The sequence below is a fragment of the Elaeis guineensis genome, chromosome 16 (genome assembly GCF_000442705.2).
Source record: "Elaeis guineensis isolate ETL-2024a chromosome 16, EG11, whole genome shotgun sequence".
NCBI classification, from domain to species: domain Eukaryota; kingdom Viridiplantae; phylum Streptophyta; class Magnoliopsida; order Arecales; family Arecaceae; genus Elaeis; species Elaeis guineensis.
In genome coordinates, this window is record NC_026008.2 from 17,141,673 (window position 1) to 17,146,273 (window position 4,601).

General features: G+C 38.5%; 1 non-coding gene across 1 annotated transcript; it reads right to left on the reverse strand.

Annotated features, from left to right (window-relative positions):
* Window positions 1-1,944: 1,944 nt before the first annotated feature.
* Window positions 1,945-2,050, reverse strand: LOC140854406 (small nucleolar RNA R71). The gene has a single exon (XR_012137621.1). It is a non-coding gene; the product is annotated as a small nucleolar RNA R71 (small nucleolar RNA).
* Window positions 2,051-4,601: the final 2,551 nt, after the last annotated feature.

A 4,601-nucleotide genomic window follows, 5' to 3' on the forward strand; every position in this document is an offset into this window, starting at 1 on the left:
TATTTTTTTTATCTGCTTGTAGTCTTTCCATCTCATCCATCCATTTTTTAGTCTTTAGTATTTTCTTTAGTCCCACATCGGAAAACCATATAAAACTCCTCCCTCCTAACACCTATAAAAAAGCTTTTGTACTCCTATTGGAGGGGGAGCCCAGAAATTCTTCTAGAGCCTTGCATAGAGGAATAGAAAGGGACTACTTCATGAGCAGCTAAGCTAGCAGTCTCGGGAGTGGAGAAGAAATTTTGTAATGACACAGAGATGGTTTATTGTTCTAAACTTTCTTGTATTTCTTTATATGCAATAAAGATTATGTTTTTTATTTAAATCATCATGAGTTCTTTACTTGCTCTCTTTCATATGCTTTTATTTATGCTTTCCTGTTAGATTAATATTAGGAACAACTTTTACTTTCCAGAGATGCGCCGTGATCTACGGATACGGGGTGTGCCGAGGAAAGATAGGTATTTTTTTTAAGATTAATCACATCTATTTAATTAAAAAAGAGATACAACTCTGCTAGTGCAAATTAATTCAAAACTCTCGAGCTCTTTATTTTCTAATTACATTAATTTTAAGATAATTTATTTTCTAATTCAAAACAATGCTTCTTTCTTTTATTTTGCAATCTCAACTTAGCCCAAGGTCCCTGAGGATACGATCTCGACTCATCCTACCTACATAGTGAGTAGAGTTATTTTTGGTGCTATCAACGACTACGCATCAAATTTTGGCGCCATTGCTGGGGACCTTGGCACGGTTGAAATAAAAAAAAAAAAGCCACTGACATTTCATAACACTTAACTAAAATAGCGTAACCTCAAATATAAAAATTTCTAACTTGATTGGATACCTTGTTTCTTTGCATCTCATCTCCATAATTAATCTTAAGGGAAATAACCCATTAATCAGATAAGGTGGGGATTTGATCACCCTTTCTTGGTCCAAAAATCATAACCTTCATTCTGCATTAAACCAAGCCTTAATTTTAAAATCAACTAGACGTCAGCCCTAGGAATTTCAAGCTCAATAGGATAAGAAAGCTCTAGAGTTGAACCGAGTATGGATTGGTTAATTGCTCGGTGTCTAAGGCAAGTGGTTAAAGAAAGTGATTTTCAATTGGTTTTGTTGACTGACCTGGCCAACTCAGTTGGTGTCTAAGGAAAGCAACGAGCAGGGAACCTCCCACATCTTACGCTTACCTGGCCGAGTCAGTTAGTCAGTCTTGAGCTTGGAGTGCTCAAAGGCGGTCTTGGAAGTTAGGAGCTGTCTAGATCTAAGTTAACCTTAGGATAGAGAGTCTATGCATGTTTAAGTTGATTGCAATTAACATCTAAACATTAACTAATTTTTCTCTTTTCATAGATTTAAAATTCTTAGGTTCTTCTCTTTAGATTTTCTTCATTCTTTTCTCACTTTATTATAAAAACTAAAATTTTTTATATTTTCTCTAAAGTATAATTGTAAGGTGTATGCTTGGCCGTAGATCGTTACGACCAGAAATCCAACCTTTTGATCCAGAAATAGAAAGAACCTTTAGAGCCAACAAACGTAAAAATATGGACCGAAATCAGGAGAATGATCCACCCAGGCAATTGAAGGAGTACTTTACTCCTTCCACATATACCTACTCTCCTTGTATTCAAGTGCCCCCTGTGGAGGCCACTCAATATGAAATTAAGTCCAGTACAATCCAAATAATACCTTCATTTTATGGACTTAGTAATGAGGACCCTTATAAACATCTTGAAGAATTTCTTGAGATATGCTCAACTATCAAAATTCACAACTTCTCTGATGATGCTCTTAGGTTAAAATTATTCCCTTTCTCACTTAAGGACAAAGCCAAATACTGGCTACATACTTTGGATTCCATGACTATATCAACCTGGGACCAGCTGCAAGGAGAGTTTCTCAAGAAATATTTTTCCACAAGAAAAACTAATCAAATAAGGAAAGCCATAACTAGTTTTACCCAATTAGATGGAGAAATATTTCATGAAACATGGGAGAGATTAAAGGACCTTATTAGAAAATATCCCCACCACACTGTACCCAAGTGGCAGTTAATCCAATATTTTTATGATGGGCTATCTGAAAGACAGTGATAAATGGTCGATGCATCATGCGGTGGGACATTCATGCTGAAAAGTGAGGATGAGGCATGGCAACTGTTTGAAATTTTAAGTAAAAATTCATTACATCATATGTCTACCTCTATTAGAGATAAACCCATGTTAAACCCAAAGAGAGGTGAAATATATGAAGTAGGAAATGCCATAGATATCCATCATAAGGTAGATGAATTGTCCCAAAAGTTAGATCGATTATTAAGTATGGGACAGTCACCTTCTCCATTTCGTCAGATACAAGATATATGTGCATTGTGTTCGAGCCCCACTCATTGTGTGAATGATTATCCGATTGCACCATAGTTTTCTGAACATGTACAAGAACCAGTCCATCAAGCCCAAACAACTCATAGACCAGGGAACAACTCCTATTCTAGTACGTACAATTCGGGATGGAGAAACCATCCGAATTTCTCATGGAAATCACAACCAGTGGTTCCTCCGGTGCAACAAAGATCAGGTTATCCGGATGTAACTTTTAGGCATCCATCCCAGCCACAATACCAGAACCCTCCTCAACCCACTCCGAGTACTCAGCTCATCTTTCGAAGAAAAGGTACTGCAAGCACTTAAAGGACTAGAAATGAATACCCAACTCCTTCACTCCCATACGCAATCAATAGCAAAGCTAGAGACCCAGATAGGTCAGCTAGCAACAGCTTTCAGTAGGAGGGAAAAAGGCAAATTACCTAGTCAGCCTATTAATAACCCAAAAGGTCAGTACATGGCTGAAAGCTCCATTGGTCTTGAAACTTTTTCGAACATGCCAAATCGATCATGACCCTTAGAAGCAGAAAAATCTTAAATCAACTTGAAGTAATCCAACAACAAGAGCAACCAATTCCAGCTACAACAGAAAAGAAAAAATCTGAAGAGAGGAAAGAACCTGTTAACCCAGCACCTGCACCTAAAGCTCCATTTCCCAGTGCTTTAGAATCCTCTCTGCCTCTTGATAAGAAGGGTATAAAAATGAATGAAATGTTGGAACTGTTTAAACAGGTCCAGATAAACTTACCTCTTCTCGATGCCATTAAGCAAGTTCCGACCTATGCCAAATTTTTAAAAGACCTGTGTACACAGAAATAAAAATCAAAGGCACAAATGCCAAGAAAAATCCACCTAACTGAGCAGGCCAGCTCAGTTTTCCAGCAAATTGCCCCACCCAAACTGAAAGATCCAAGTACCCCAATTATTTCTTGTGTCATAGGGAACCTCACGATTAAGAAGGCATTATTAGATTTGGGTGCAAGTGTCAACCTTCTCCCGAGCTCTGTATATGACCTATTTGAATTTGGAGAGTTAAAAACCCACGACGGTAACCTTACAACTAGCAGACCGATCTATTAAGGTACCCCGTGGAATGCTAGAAGACGTATTGGTGAAAGTAGATGAATTTTACTTTCCTATTGACTTTCTTGTGCTGGATATGGAATCTGGTAGCAACCCCAACCAAATACCAATCATCCTAGGTAGACCCTTCTTAGCAACCGCTAATGCTTGTATAAATTGTAGGACCGGAGTTATGGATGTATCTTTCGGAAATAAGAAGCTAAGGTTGAATATTTTCAATGCATCTTTGGGACCACCTGTGTACGACCATAATGAGATCAACTTGTTAGAGGAAGTTATAGAAGATAAAGCTCCTGCCTTGCTCAACTCAGATCCTTTACAGGCATGCCTAACACATTTTGGAATGGATAATTTTGATATTGATGGATAAACTGAAGAAATACATGCTTTGCTAGAATCTCCCAATTTTAGCACCAATCCCCCTTGGACTGTAAAGTATGAGTAATTACCAATTCAATCAGGCCCTCTAGTACCATTCTTAGAAGCACCACCTACTCTAGAGCTAAAGCCTCTTCCTGCCACACTGAAATATTCATTTCTTGGATCCAATGATACCCTTCCAGTGATCATTGCGTCTGACCTAACCAACGACCAGGAAGACAAACTTGTCGGGGTACTCAAAAAGCATAAAGAGGCTATAGGGTGGTCAATTGCCAATTTGAAGGGTATAGATCCTTCTGTTTGTATGCATCATATTCACTGCGAGGTTGAGGCAAAACCACATAGGGACATGCAATGAAGATTGAATCCGAATATGCGGGAAGTTGTGAAAAAGGAAGTAGTGAAATGGCTAGATGCTGGAATAGTCCAACCCAATTTCAGATAGCCAGTGAGTTAATTCCTACTCGTGCAACAACTGGTTGGCGAGTATGCGTGGACTACCGAAAGCTGAATGCCATTACTAGGAAAGATCATTTTCCTTTGCCTTTTATTGACCAAATTTTAGAACGGCTAGCAGGACAAAGTTTCTTCTATTTTCTAGATTGATATTCGGGATATAACCAGATCCCGGTATTTCCTGCTGATCAAGAAAAGACTACCTTCACATGCCCTTATGGAACATTTGCATTTAGACGTATGCCATTCAGTCTCTGCAATGCACCAGCCACTTTTCAATGGTGC